Source organism: Somniosus microcephalus, chromosome 1 (genome assembly GCF_052327205.1).
Source record: "Somniosus microcephalus isolate GS21.2 chromosome 1, FLI_Smic_1.0, whole genome shotgun sequence".
NCBI classification, from domain to species: Eukaryota; Metazoa; Chordata; class Chondrichthyes; order Squaliformes; family Somniosidae; genus Somniosus; species Somniosus microcephalus.
In genome coordinates, this window is record NC_140987.1 from 114367210 (window position 1) to 114383232 (window position 16023).

A 16023-nucleotide genomic window follows, 5' to 3' on the forward strand; every position below is an offset into this window, starting at 1 on the left:
TGACGGGGAGCAGGATTATGTATCTGACGGGGAGCAGGCACAGGGGGTTGCAGAAGAGCTTGAGTGTGAGGAATTAGAGGGGGACAGAGACATGGAAGTCGGGGGTGGGGTGGCATCATGTGGAAATGGAAAGGTTAGTGAGGGGCATAAGGAGGGAGAAAGGGCAGCTCCTGGGCCCAAACTTAATGCAAGGAAGAGGCTGAAACAGCAGGGAGGGGGTCAAACAGGAGGTGAAAAAGAGTTGGAGGCTGCAGGAAAAAGCAACAGCTGCCCGAAAAGTTGAGAAGGAGCATGAGAGGAGGGAAGAGCCAGAGATTAAATGATGGGGAGATTATCAGGCATACTTCCTGTTAAGTCCGTGAATGATTGAGACACAGACCAGCAGGAGTGAAAACAAACAAGTCTTTACTGGTGGAAGTCAATAGTGAAACTAACAAACAGAGGCTCTCTAGTGCCTTTTATACAGGGGTGGTCACTGCCGGTACTGCAGTCTGAGACCAGTTATTCTCTTAAAGGTACATACACAATAATTCCTCCCCTTTTAGATAAACAGTACATAACATTCATTTAATAACTAAATGATAACGAATTACAATCACAATTACTGTTGCTAGATACATTGGTTAAGTTTAAGCAATTATAAGTTCAGTCTTTGAGGAGGCTTCCTGATTCTGTCTGGATAACGCCTCTTTGGGGTATCAGGTTCTTCTGGCAATGTTGAGTCGGGATCAATGTCTTTGTTTGGTTCATCTGCTTCCAATATTACCGGTGCTGCGGTAGCTGCAATTGGAACGTCAATTTCATTACCAGGTGTATCAGATCGTGGTGTGGAGTTGACGTTTTCCAGTGACTCTAGAATCTGGTCAGCATGGCGTCTTACAATGCTCTCCCCAACGTCCACGGTATACATGAGAGGTCCTTGTCGTGTACAAATCGTTCCTGGCTGCCATTTCTCAGTGTGGTAGTCCCGGGCCAAAACGGGTTGACCTATCCTAAAACTCCTGGCCGGCCTTTCATTCATATTCTGAAACTGCCTGTTCTCCACATCTCTTCGGACGTTTGGCTTAACCAAATCCAGGCGGCATCGTAGTCTTCGATTGAAGAACATCATGGCTGGAGTTTGGTTGGTAACCGCATGTGTCGCATTCCGGTAGGCAAACAAGAAGTTGTCCACCTTGTGTTGTAGGGGTATATCTTCATTACACATTGCCTTGATAGCCTTCTTGAATGTTTGGACAAACCTCTCGGCCAATCCATTAGTGGCTGGATGATATGGGGCAGATGTGTAATGCTTAACGCCATTGTTCTTCAAGAACCTCTGGAACTCTTCAGACACAAACTGTGGTCCATTGTCAGAGCAAATCTGTTCAGGCAGCCCATTCCTGGCGAATATGGTTCGCAAAACTGTGATAGTTTTTTCCGTGGTGGTTGAGGACATTTTTATTACCTCTGGCCACTTTGAATGTGCATCCACCGCAATTAAAAACATCGAGTCCATGAAGGGACCAGCAAAATCAATGTGCACCCGTTGCCATGGAGATGAGGGCCACTCCCATGGATGCAGAGGAGCTTGTGGTGGGGCATTTTGGACCTTCTGGCATCCTGCACAGCTCTTGGTCATCTCTTCGATTTCTCTATCGATTCCCGGCCACCACACAAACGCTCTGGCTAAGTTCTTCATTTTTACCCCACCCAGATGACCCTCATGAAGCTCATTGAGAACTCTATCCATCAACTTAGGTGGAATTACTACTCTGGATCCACACATCAAGGTTCCTCTGCACACTGACAGCTGTTCTCTTCTCGGCGAGAATGCTGGCAGCAGTGGTTCGCCATGTGCTGGCCATCCCTTCACCGTTAAATAATAGACCCGTGATAGTGTCGGGTCATTCCGTGTTTCCTTTTCTATGTTTGCATTCGTCACAGGGAGACATTCGACTATGGTCGAGTGGAATAACTCCATTGGATCCACTGCAAGGTCTTCTTCTTCCACCGTCGGCAACGGTAGGCGTGACAATCCATCAGCATTTCCATGCTGTTTAGTTCCTTTGTACTCGATGTCATATTGGTGTGCCCCTAGGAAAAGGGACCATCTCTGCAGCCGTTGTGCCGTCATTATCGGTACGCCCTTCTGAGGGTTGAAAATGGAGACAAGAGGTTGATGATCGGTTAGTAGAGTAAATTTTTGACCGTGCAGATAGTGATTGAACTTCTTCACCCCCCACACTAGGCTGAGGGCCTCTCTGTCAATCTGGGCGTAGTTACGCTCGGCAGAAGTTAACGAGCGTGACGCAAAAGCTATCAGCCTCTCTAAACCATCAAGGAATTTATGTGACAGTACCGCCCCAATGCCGTAGGGAGACGCATCACACGCCAGCCTGATTGGCAGTGCTGGGTTGTAGTGAGCCAATACTTCCCTTGAAGTGATTAAGTCCTTACTCTTCTGAAAAGCATCGTTCCATTTCCATGCTACCCCCGTTCGTAGCAGGGCGTTCAGTGAGTGCAGAATTGTCGACAAATTCGGCAAAAACTTATGATAGTAATTCACCAACCCGAGGAATGACCTCAGTTGCGACACATTTTCAGGCGCTGGGGCCTTAACAACCGCTTCAATTTTGTCAGGGGACTTATGTAACCCCTCTTCATCAATCACGTGGCCACAATACGATATCTGTTTCTTTAAAAATTCGCACTTGGGGCAGTTGGCTCGCAGCCCATGTTCCCGTAGTCTAGTGAGCACCTGTTCTAGGTTGTTAAGGTGTTCACTGTCATCTTCACCTGTTACAAGGATGTCGTCCAAGTAACACTGAGTCCCCGGAATCCCTTGCAGGACTTGTTCCATCGCTCTTTGCCATATCGCCGGAGCCGATGCTACTCCGAATACCAATCGATGATACTGGTAAAGACCTTTGTGAGTGTTTATCGTGAGATACTTCCTAGAGGGCTCTTCAACCTCCATCTGCAAATATGCTTGTGCTAGGTCAATTTTTGTAAAACGCTTCCCTCCAGACAGTGAGGCGAATATGTCTTCTATCCTTGGAAGAGGATATTGTACTGTGTGAAGGATAGGGTTCACCGTCACCTTGAAATCCCCACAGATGCCAATCTTCCTTGGCTCTCCGGACTTATTGCTTAACGTTTTCTTCATGACAGGAATGATGGGTGTTGCCCACTCGCTCCAGTCGACCTTAGACAACACGCCCGCCTTCTCCAGATTCTCCAGCTCTGCCTCAACGGCTGGGCGAATTGCATATTGCTTTGAAAAACTTGGGAACTGCATTCTCTTCTATTTTTATCGAGGCGGTTATGCCTTTAAGCGTGCCCAGTTCTTGTTGAAATACCTCTTTGGCGTTAGCTAAGATTGTTGACAATCGTCCAGGAGTGACGTCTTCATCTTTTTTACTGTCCACCGTCATTGCATGAATGGAATGCCAATCTAAGTTTATCTTCCTGATCCATTCCCATCCCAATAACGGTGGTCCACCATTTGGCAGTATGTAGAGATACAATTTCCGTATTTTCTTGCCATTGTATTCGACAGGCACCCTTATTTTTCCTCTGGGGTATACTTTTTGCCCCGTATACATCATCAAGACGATGGATGTCTCTCTCAAGGGTATGTGTGAAAATAGCCGCTCGTAGTCTCGTCGATTCATGACGGTTAGCGCTGATCCTGTATCCAATTCCATTTTAACTTGGGACCCTGCTATCGTGAGGGTGACCCAAATGGTTCGGTGATCCTCTTTTGCGATTACATTGTGAAGTTTGAGACAGCTTAGTCTCCTGTTTCCGGATTCACTATCGCTCATCTGGTCTTCGGAACTACTGTCCGTCATCTTTTGTACTTTCTTGTATGGTTCCTTAGTAGCCTTTTTGTTGTCGCTGGTCTTCTTCCCAGACCTGCAAACTCGTGCAATGTGTCCAATCTTCCCGCATTGTCTGCATATTTTGTCTTTGGACCAGCAGTCCTTCTGGTCATGGTTAGTTCTGCCGCAGCGATAACATTTTGCAAATCCCCGTGTCATTTCGTGGGTGCCGTATTCCTGTGGTTTTTGTTGAATTTCTGCAGCTCCCCTGGCTGCTGCTTCATACGATACTGCCACGCTGAAAGCCTTATCTAGCGTCAGCTCTTTTTCTGAGAGTAACTTCTTCTGTGTTCCTTCACTCAGGAGTCCACAGGCAAATTTTTCCCGTAGGGTATCTGCCAGTCCTGCTCCGAACTGGCAGTGCTTTGATAGCTTGCGTAGTTCCGTAAAATACTCAGCATTGCTCTCATCTTTGTGCTGAGTTCTCCTGTGGAATTTAAATCTTTCTGCTATCAACAATGGTGCAGGGTTTAAGTGTTCCTGTAGGACAGCAACAATTTCATTAAAACTCTTCGCCTTCGGTTTGGCTGGAGTAATCAGGTCCCGCAATAGGCCGTACGTTCTAGCGCCCATTAAGTTTAGCAATATCGATGCCTTTTTCCCCTCTGCTATTTCGTTTGCCTTGAAATATACCTCGACTCTTTCCACATACGTGGTCCAGTCCTCTAATGTATTATCAAAAGCAGTGATACAGCCAGTCTTCGGCATCTTGCAAATCTAAAATGGCGCCTCCCGCGCTTTGCTTTCTTCCCCGATTTAACAAAATGGCGCCTCCCGCGCTTTGCCTTCTTCCCCGCTGTTGTTAGCGCTGCTTTCCACGGTTTCTTGCACGTTAAATATTGATTCTTTTCCTTTTATTTTTTCCCCGTCGTGGAACGGACCCTCTGGGACACTTCCCTCCCTCTTCTTAGGTCCGAACGCTGCCCGGCTTTGAAGCACCGGCCACGCCCTGTGTGCTCCACCCTCTCTCTCTCTCTTTGCTTCCCGACTCGCTGCCCGGCCCCGTTGAAAAGTCACCCGATCGAGCTTCAGCCCGCCGCAGCCCAGGAAGGATCAGAGCACTACCTGCCACCAGCCCGATTAGCTGGGAAACCACAGACCGAGGAACCCAGCCTGGCTCTGGACAGTCTCTCCTGCAAGTTTTCAAACCGATGATTGACGGTCGACGCCCATTTCCCGAGTTTCTTTGGACTCTATTTTTTTTTTTCTTTCTTCTGGCTCCGACCTTCAACAACATCATCCGAGGTGCTGCCGAGTTGCAGGTAAGTTCATTTCTTACTCGTCGCCAGTGTTAAGTCCGTGAATGATTGAGACATGGACCAGCAGGAGTGAAAACAAACAAGTCTTTACTGGTGGAAGTCAATAGTGAAACTAACAAACAGAGGCTCTCTAGCGCCTTTTATACAGGGGTGGTCACTGCCGGTACTGCAGTCTGAGACCAGTCATTCTCTTAAAGGTACATACACAACACTTCCCTTCTTTGGAGCCATGATTACATTGGTCTCGATTAATGTGAACGGACTGAGGGGTGAGAAGAAATTGCAGCAGTTGTTGCAGGGTTTTAAAGGTTCGGACTTGTTGTGTTGCAAGAAACCTTTTGGGATGAGGATATTCTAGAAAGAGTTCAGAAGGTTTGGAAGGGAGAGGTGTTTGCAAGTTGTGCAAACAATAACTGTAGAGGGGTGGCTGTTTTGGTGAGTCCGTCCATAGAAGAGAACGTTGCCTTGGTGGACAAGGAAACTGAGGGGAGATTTTTACGGCTAAAGGTAAAAATGGAGGGATTTAATTGCGATCTCTTTAATATCTATGCACCGAACGACCATTGCAAGCGTCGCAAGTTTTTTCGGGGTTATTCACTGAAGCGGCAGGGGTGGAAAATCCTTGTATAGTGGGGGATTTTCATGTATTTTTATCTCGGATGGACACTTCAGCCCAGATGACCTTTAAGGATGATAACTCCAGAGGGATGATTGTAAAAATGATGGCAAATTTAAATTTGAGAGACTTATGGAGGGACCAGAACCCCATAAAAAAGTTCTCCAGAGCAGGTTGGGTGGGTGATGTTTTAAAACAGAGCCGAATAGATTTTTTGTTAATGCGGGAAGGGTTAAGTTCAGAGGTGATGGAGATTTATTATAAAAAAGTATTTTTTAGTGATCACTCGGCTTTGGTTCTTAGAATTAGGAACAGCAGAGTTAAGATCGGTTCAGGGGTGTGGATTTTAAACAATCAATACCTGAAAGAAATTGCTTATAAAGAAGGGATTATAAATATAATAAAGAATGCTCGGAAGGAACCTTTGTTCTTGAAAGAAAGAAGAGTTTGGTGGGACAATTTCAAATATGAGGTAAAAGTTTTTTCGGTACGTTATGGGAAAAAGAGGGCGGCAGCTAACCGGCATCGAGAAGAGAATATAAACAAAAGGTTTACGGATGTCTGTAAAGCAGTTGACGGAGGGGATAAGGGAGCTGAGACTAAGTTCTGGGTGCTAAAGGAAGAGTGGGAATTATTGCAAGCTGAAAAATGCAAGGGGGCCATTCTCCGTGCAAAGGCTAGAGATGCATTGGAGGGCGAAAGATGCACTAGATATTTTCTAGAGCAAGAGAAGCTGTGACAGAGATTATCGTTAATTGAAGAGTTGAAGGTTGGGGAGAAGATCATTCATGAAAGTGGGGAGATTTTAGAGGCGGCTAGCAGCTTTTATCAAGAATTATATACAAAAGAAGACATTTCCAAATTGGCGATGGAGAAGGTTACTGCTTTTATTGAAGAGGGTTTAAAGGAGGATGAGAGAAGCATGTGTGACAAAGAAGTAGGATTAGCGGAAATTAAAGTAGCAATAAGTGGAATGAAGGGGGGGGGAAAGCCCAGGGTCCGATGGACTAAGTGCAGAATTTTATAAAGAATTTTTTGAGATTTTAAGTCCATTGCTCTTTGAAGTTTTTAAGGAAATTAAAATTGAGGGAAGCCTGGCCCCATCTATGAGGAGAGGTATCATAAGCTTAGCTTATATAAAAATAAAGGGGATAGACGGGATCTGAAGAATTGGAGGCCCATCACATTATTAAATGTGGATTATAAGATCTTGGCGAGGGTTATGGCAAATCGTTTGAAGGAGGTGTTACCAGAAATAGTTTGGCCCTCTCAGTCCTATGGAGTCATAGGCCAGGACATCACAGACTCTGGTCTCAATCCGAGATGCGATAGAGCTCATGGAAGAGAGTGGGAGGGAGGCTTATGTATTAAAGATGGATCAAGAGAAAGCCTTTGATAGGGTCTCTCATGAGATTTTATTGAAGGTTTTGGAAGCATTTGGTTTCAAGGAAAATTTAAATTCAGTGGATAAGGATTTTTTATTCAAACATATTTAGCTGCGTTAAATGTAATGGTTTTTTATCCAAGTATTTTCCGATACAGAGATCAGTGAGACAGGGTTGTCCCCTGTCCCCATTGTTGTACACATTGGTAGCAGAACCATTAGGTTACATGATGCGAAAGAAACAAGGTGTAGTTGGGATTGTGGTTCCCAGTTCTGGGCTGGTGTCGGTGATACACCAATATGCAGATGACACAACCTTAACATTGGGAAATGGGGAGTCAGTGAGGAAAGCTATGGATGTAGTGGAGGAATATTGTAGAGCTTCAGGAGCCAGAGTGAATTATAGTAAGTCCCAATGCCTGGTTGCAGGGAGGGGTAGGTGGGAGTGGTTGGGGGAATGTCCCTTTAAGGTGGTGGAGGTTTTGGAAGTTCTGGCGGTGCATATGGGGTGCAAGAAAAACAGGGATGAAGTGGATCGATTAAATTGGGAACCGAAGGTTATGAAAATTAAAAAGATTTTGGGAAGATGGGAAAGAAGGTGGTTGAAAGTGCAAGGAAGAGCGACAGTGGTGTCTGCTCTCCTGCTATCTAAGCTATGGTACTTATTGACGGTGGAGGATATTCCTGAGTTGGCGGAAAAGTCCATCCGAGAGGCTTGTGTGAGGTTTTTATGGGAAGGGAAACCAGCCTTGGTGGCTTACAATACCATCATTGGACGGAGAAATCAGGGAGGACTCCATTTTCCAGATATTGATTTGAAGAAGAAATCCTTTAGAATCAAATGGGTGAAGAGATTTCTTCAGAAGTCAAATACAAGTTTTTGGAAGAGTTGTTTTGAGCATTTTTTTAAACGAAGTGGGATAGGAGGGCAGGGGATATTGTATATGGAATACAATAATATGTTCTTGAAATTGATTAAACGTCTCCCTAGGTTTTATAAGGGGGTGGTAGAGACTTGGGCCCAATTTTTAAAGAGTGTGCAGTTTATGCCCAGGGGGGCTGAGGAATTTTTAGAACAGCCCTTATTTTTGACCAGGTGGGTCAACATCGAAGGAGAGGTTTTATTTAATCAAGCTTTTATAAAAGCTGGGATTATATCTGTGAAAGATGTATTATACGAGGTAATTCCAGGTTGGTTGCCGGAAGCGATCGTGAGGGACATGGTGTGGGAGGAGGATCAGGAGGTAGAAGGAAAAGCAATAGGAATCACGTATGAGAAGATTGTGAGGGCAATGCCATAGGATTGGATGGAAGAAATAAATGCGGAAATCTCCAAAGGAACTAAAATGCGTCCTGCTTTTCGAAGCTTTGTACTGGAGAAAGGGGGAGAGTTGGTCCAATTTGACAACTGTAATACTCGAGATTTCTATGAGGTATTCAGAGAATGGAGATTCAAGACACCTGCTGGTCAGGAGTTTTGGCAGAGTATATACCCGCAGCTGGACTTCAGCAGGATTTGGAAGGGAGTGTGGGCGAATTTTAAATGCCCAGAATGGATTGAACTGGATTTCAAATTGGCTCATAGCCGGATTTTTACCATGACGGTCTTGTGCAAGATTGGACGAGTGGAGGCGGCAACTTGCCCAATGTGTGGGACACGGGATGAGACTCTGTCCCATTTACTGGCGTTATGTCCGCAGTTAAATGTCTTTAAGTACTATGTTCGACAGTTGTGTGATGCTTTTTTGCTGGGTGGGGACCGAAGAGCGAGCATGGGAATCCCTTGGGACTCAATTTTGAGATGGGGATTGCAGGAGAGTCTGCCCAAGTCTAGCGGAGCGGCAATTAATTTAATGTTCACTTTGGCTAGATTCGTGATTGTGCAAAGAAGGAATGCTCTGTTTTTTAAGGGGAGGAGAATCAAACGGGAGTACTCATCAATTATGTTGAGGAAGTACACGTTGCGGTCAGAGGAGGGGAGGGGCCCTTTAAAATCGACGCTCAGGCGCTCGAAGGGGCGAGTGGCCTTGATCAGGCTTGCTCTGTCTGGCCTATAAAAATGTGGTTTGCACTCGGCACAGATTTGGCAGTTCCTGGTCATGGTCCTGACCTCCTCGATGGAGTAGGGCAGGTTACGGGATTTGATGAAATGGAAGAACCTGGTGACCCCCGGGTGGCAGAGGTCATTGTGGAGGGTCTGCAGCCTATCGACCTGCGCGTTGGCGCATGTACCACGTGATAGGGCATCTGGGGGCTCATTGAGTTTCCCGGGCCGGTACAAGATATCGTAATTGTAGGTGGAGAGTTCGATTCTCCACCTCAAGACCTTGTTGTTCTTGATTTTGCCCCTCTGATTATTATTAAACATAAAAACTACTGAACGCTGGTCAGTGAGCAGGGTAAATCGTTTTCCGGCCAGGTAATGCCTCCAATGTCACACCGCTTCCACAATGGCCTGGGCCTCCTTTTCGACAGAGGAGTGTCGAATCTCGGGGCCCTGGAGGGTCCTTGAGAAAAAGGCCATGGGTCTCCCCGCCTGGTTAAGGGTTGCAGCTAGGGCGAAGTCGGATGCGTCGCTCTCCACTTGGAAAGGGATGGACTCATCCACTGCGTGCATTGTGGCCTTCGCAATATCTTTTTTTATGAGAGTGAAGGCTGCACATGCCTCTGCTGTCAGGGGGAAGGAGGTGGACTTGATGAGGGGTCTGGCTTTGTCCGCATAGTTGGGCACCCCCTGAGCATAGTAAGAGAAAAACCCTAGGCATCTCTTCAGTGCTTTTTGGCAGTGGGGGAGGGGGAGCTCCATAAGGGGGCGCATTCTGTCGGGGTCGGGGCCGATGACTCCGTTCTCCACTACGCAGCCAAGAATGGCGAGGCGCGTGGTGCGAAACATACATTTGTCCTTGTTGTATGTTAGATTCAGCCGCTGGGCCGTACGGAGGAATTTCTCTAGGTTAACGTCATGGTCCTGCTGGTCGTGGCCGCAGATGGTGACGTTGTCTAGATAGGGGAAGGTGGCCTGCAGCGCGTTCTGGTCAACCATTCGGTCCATCTCCCTTTGGAAGACCGAAACCCCGTTGGTGACGTCGAAGGGGATTCGGAGGAAGTGGTAGAGACGACCGTCAGCTTCAAAAGCTGTGTACTGGTGGTCCTCAGCCCTGATGGGGAGCTGGTGGTATGCCGACTTCAGATCAATCGTCGAGAACACCCGGTATTGTGCTATCTGATTGACCATGTCAGATATGCGGGGGAGTGGGTATGCATCTAACTGGGTGTAGCGATTGATCGTCTGGCTGTAGTCAATAACTAGGCGCTGTTTTTCGCCAGTCTTCACTACCACCACTTGTGCTCGCCATGGGCTAGTGCTACCCTCAATAATCCCTTCCTTCAGGAGTCTTGCTACTTCGGATTTAATGAAGCTCCTATCCCCAGCACTGTACCGCCTGCTTTTGGTAGCGATGGGCTTACAGTCGCGGGTGAGGTTAGCGAACAAGGCGGGGGGGGAGACTTTAAGCGTGGAGAGGCTGCAAATGGTGCGCGGCGGGCGATTTAAAAGCTGCTGGCTGCAGACTGTGAGTGGGGGGAGGGGTCCGCCATACGCTAATGTGACACTTTTAAGGTGGCACTGAAAATCCAACCCCAGTAGAACGGCAGCACAGAGATGGGGCAGGACAAGAAGTTTAAAATTTTTGTATTCTGTGCCCCTTACTAAAAGGGTCACTACACAGTAGCCACCGACGTCTGCTGAATGGGATTTGGAAGCCATAGAGATCCAATGGCGCGTTGGCAGGACCGGGAGAGAGTAACTGCGCACCGTGTCGGGGTGGATAAAGCTCTCCGTGCTCCCGCTGTCGAAAAGGCAGGTAGTGGTGCGGCTGTTTACCATAATGTCCATCATGGACCTGGACAGTTGGCGAGGGAGAGATTGGTCCAGCGTCACGGAGGCCAGCGTATGGTCGAGCGAGTCGCTGTAGTCGTCAGACGAGGCAGTGGTTGAGTCCAGGTCACCCGCGATTGGAGTTGGAGGCGCCCAAGATGGCGGACAAAATGGCTGCGCCCATGATCCCGATCCCCACGCGGCTGGAGGTGTCCAAGATGGCGGACAAGATGGCTGCCCCCACGGTTCACACGCGGCGCTGCTGGCGTTAGCGGTTTTACCTTTGCAGGCGCTGACGTAGTGTCCTTTCTTCCCGCAGCCAGAGCAGGTAGCGTTTTTCGCCGGGCAGCGTGCTCTGGGGTGTTTTGCCTGGCCACAAAAGTAACATTTCGGGCCCTTGGACATCGCTGCAGCAGTTGGTGCCGGGGGTGGCGGTCCCATGACCCAAGGTTGCGGCGTCCACGGTGCGGAGCGGTTAGGGGAGAATGCGTCCATATTCCGGTGGGCTGCGTCTAGCGAGAGCGCGAGGGACACTGCCTTCTTCAGGTCGATTTCGCCCTTCTCCAGCAGTCTCTGCCGGGAGTAGTCGGATTTGAGGCCCGCAACGAAGGCATCTCGGATAAGTCCCTCCGTGTGTGTCGCGGCCGATACCTCTTTACAATCGCAGGCTCGGCCGAGTATCTGTAGTGCCCGTAGGAATGCCTCCACCGATTCCCCGGACTGCTGTTTGCGGGATCTCAGGAGGTGTCTGGCATAAATCGTATTTACCGGGCGTGTGTATTGTCCTTTTAGCAGATCGATAGCCACCGTGTAGGTAGTCGCGTCCTGGATGAGCGTGTAGACTTGGTGGCCCACCTTGGAGGCCAGGATTTTTAGTTTGTTTCCATCTAGTGTCACGGCTGAGGCTTCCAGGTAAGCTTCGAAGCAACGCAGCCATTGTGCGAACTTGGTAGACGAACCCGCCTCTTGAGGGTTTAGGTCCAGGCATGTTGGTCTGAGGGCATGCAGCAGCGCCTGCTGCTCAGCGTTTGGTGCCGTCGTTTGCTGCAGCGCCTGCTGCTCAGCGTTTGGTGCAGCAGCCTGCTGCTCAGCGTTTGGTGCAGCAGCCTGCTGCTCAGCGTTTGGTGCCAACATTTTGTTTTTGCTAATAAAATTGATGCGCTATCAATTACTCATAAAAGACGGAGAGTTAGGAGAGTAACTAAAAGGCTTTTATTAGCAAAGAACAGAGCATGCCTCTCGTGGTTGACTGGGTTCCAAGAAGGCAAGGGGCTGCAGAGCAGTCACTTTTATACCTGGGCCTGTGGGTGGAGCCAGGGGCGGAGCCAGCAGAGGCATGCTGAGGCATGCATAGATACAACAGTGTGCAACAACAACAACAACGGTGAACAACAACAACAGTGGTTTACCACACAGGGCACACTGCTTCCGGCCATGGTCACATCAAGCATCCTGCGTCCGCACCCTCCAAGCCCAGAGGTCGGCCAGGCCGTACCTTAGGGGCTTCTGCGCTTCCACACAGTGAGCAGGCATCCCCCAGCCTTGAGCCCGCCACTGGGGTCCAATTACGTAGGAGCAGCAGGGAGGGAAGGGGCCGGGCACGAAAGAGAAGTCGTTCTCCCTCAAGGGGCCAGTTGCAGAGGGAGGTGCTGAGACGTTTCTTTGTCCAAATTCAAGGACACCCTCACTTGTTGTTATATTTGCGGAAGGTTTGTTGAGTTTTGCGGCTTTGCCGAAGAGTTCACAGTTATTTAGTAACTTATGGTTTCTGTTGACATTACGTTGTTTTGCTGTAATGAAAGACTTTTGTGCCAATAAACAGAAGTTTCAATGTGGCATGGTGCACGTGACTACTTTCAGTGATGCTGGCATTCAGAGGCCGTCAAACATCCAAAGTGCGCATGAGTTAAGACTCTCATCATTCCGCCACAGCGGTCTCGAAACGAGTCCTGCTGAGCCTCTGATGTATGGCCCTTCCACTTTCAGCAGCCCTTCCATCTTCCTCCTCCTCATCCTCCTCCTCCTCCGCCTGCTCTGCTGGTCGCTGAGGGACAGCTGGAATTGGCTGGGTGCGTCGATTCGCCAAGTTGTGGAGCATGCAGCAGACGACGATGATGTGTCCCACTTGCTGCGGCGAGTACTGCAGGGATCCCCCCGAATGTTCCAAACATCGGAAACGCTTTCTGAGAACACCAATAGTGTGCTGTTTACTGTGCCTGGTCGCCTGATGGCCGCTGCTGATCAGCTCTTCTGCTGGGGTGTCGGCCACACGGACTGTTGTCATCAGCCATGGCCAGAGAGGATAGCCCTTGTCCCCAGTAAGCCAGCCTCGTCTTCGAGCCAGCCCCTCAAAAGGTTACAAACTGAGGTCAACCGCAGGATAAAGGCATCGTGGCTGCACCCTGGGAAATGCGCGGTGACTGCCATGATGATTTGGCGGTGGTCACAGACCAGCTGCATGTTGAGGGAGTGGAGCCCCTTGCGGTTGCGGAAGTCCTAAGGATGATGACATGGCGCCCTCAAAGCCACGTGTGTGCTGTCAGTCGCCCCCTGCACCATGGGGAAGTCCGCAATAGAAGCGATACCCTGCGCGCGCTCCGCCTGCTTGTGCAGGGTCAGAGGCAAGGTCATGAATTGACGCCTTCGCCTATAAAGGGCATCTGTAACTTGCCGGATGCAACAGTGGACTGCAACCTGAGCGACAGTCGCAATGTCCCCAATGGCTGACTGAAAGGATCCGTTGGCATAAAAATTGAGGCCATCAGTCCGTTTAGCGATCACGGACAGAGAGGTTCTGCAGCGTTCACGCGGCTGCAGATCCTGACCAAGCAGGTGGCACAGATCAGTAACAATGTCCCTCCAGAATCGGAGCCTTCCCAAACACTGCTCCTCCGACATGTCAAGGCTTGTCACCTGCTGCCTAAAGACCCTCGCAGCATCCCGTCGGATTGGCCGACCTCCATTGCCCCTCCTCCTTCTGGCCAATCCCGGCCCTCTCTCCCGCCGTCTCTCTGCCCCTTCACAGTGTTGGGCGATGAGGCCGTCGCCCTACAAAGAAGCTCCCATTCTGATGCCAGTTGGTCAAAAGGCTTTTAGGTGTAGTGCTGCAAGTGCTTCGGACAGGTTTGAAGGTCCCAAGTACTGTAAAGCTAAATTCCCAAAACTCCGCTCCACAGTTGCTCGCCAACTCTATCCAGCAGCGATCGCAATGAGCAGGCCAAGTGGCTGAAGATTCTGCACTAGAGCTGTCCCCTTTAAATAGCGCCCCCCTACTCCGAGAAGGGCCTGCTAGTCCTCCCTCGAACTGTCACTAATAGCGCTAGGCGTTAAGGCTCCGGGCGCCACCCAATATGCACTCAGGCGCTCCTAGAAGGCGTTGCACACTGAAATGACATCATGATCTGCTTGCGCTCGCGGGCGCGCGCAAACACTTAGCGCAGGCGCTAAATGTATAGTCAATATCTGAGTTGTCGCTATCTTCATAGCGACCGCCCCAACATAGGGTATCGCCCCAATTCTAGGTCTCTTTAGGCGCTCAGCACCGGCGCTACCAACCGAATTTCTAGGCCTATGTGTTTTAAAAGCAACTTTTTTTTTAAAGACGCAGAAAGCGGGAAAAAGAAATGAAAAGTTTGGAATCAAGATGGCGGTGACTCACCTCGGTTCAGAACGATAAGGCCCACCCACACATGCACCGATTGGTCGACCGTCAGGTCACCGAAGCGTAGGATTGGTCAATCGTCCCGTCACTCGACTCTAGGAGGGCCTGCCCGCACGCGCCAGGAACCCGCCCCCGCCACGCAGCAATTGGTCGACCGCCGGGTCACTCGACCGTACGATTGGTCGACCTCGACGTCACTCTATTGCTAATGAGCGGATAATGAGATGCTAATGAGCGGAATTTTGAACGTTTTTTGGATACCGCAGGCGCAATTTTTGTCTCGCCGAAACGTAAATATGCTTATGTCCGTTCCGGAATCGTAAGCTTTCTTTTGATGTAACGCTCGTGTAGGTACGCTCTATAAGTTTAGAGTGTATTGCCGGACAGACACACCGAAGGACAGACAGACAGACAGACAGATAGACAGACAGACAGACAGACAGACAGACAGACAGATGTATCCTTTTAATACTAGATAAACAAAAGTGTTCAAAGAAAATTAAGAAAAGCAATTTTTTTTAATGGTCCTATGATTTTTCTCCTGGGTTAGTATCAGCAGTCTTCTGGAGATTAACCTTTAATTCCTGGAGAATCCAGGACAATTCTGAAGGGTTGGCAACCACTCCTCAGCACAGCTATTGACTCGCATTTCTCAGTGCTGTAGATTGTGTTCCATTTGTACACATAGAATCCAATTTTGTCTGCTTCCAGTGATTCAATTTGCACCTGTCCTTTAAATGGAGAGTTAACCATTCTTTCCACAGTGCTGTGTTTAATGGAAAGAACAAATTACTTTGTTGACATCCACAAAGTCACCTGATGAAGACAAAACCAGAGTAGGGCTAATTTCTTCCTGGTTAGATAAGAACTCAAATGTTTTTAGGAACAGGAAACGTCCACTGAGCTCAGCAAACCCTTCCCTTTTTAGCTGATCTCAATCTCACCTACTGCCTTCTAATCATATCCCTCAATGCCTTACCTCCCCAGGAGCGCATAGAATCATAGAGCACAGAAGGTGGTCATTGGCCCATCATCTCTGTGTTGGCTCTTTGAAAGAGCTATCCAATTAGTCCCACTCCCCTGCTCTTTCCCGATAGCCCTGCAAACACTTGTAGTTAACTTTTGAGCCATTTGTATTATTTGATTCACTGACCTTCCCTGTTAATGTATTGTACAAGTCGACTACCCGTGGAGTAAAAATGTTCTGCCTGACTTTCCTTCTTACCTCCAATTTCCTCATTTTTAAACTTGTGTCCTTGAGCACTTGAACCCTTTGCCAAATGAACAATTTGCCTGGATCATAATGTATATTTTGCTCAGTGTCACAATAAGATAAAAATATCCACTATCATAACCTAGT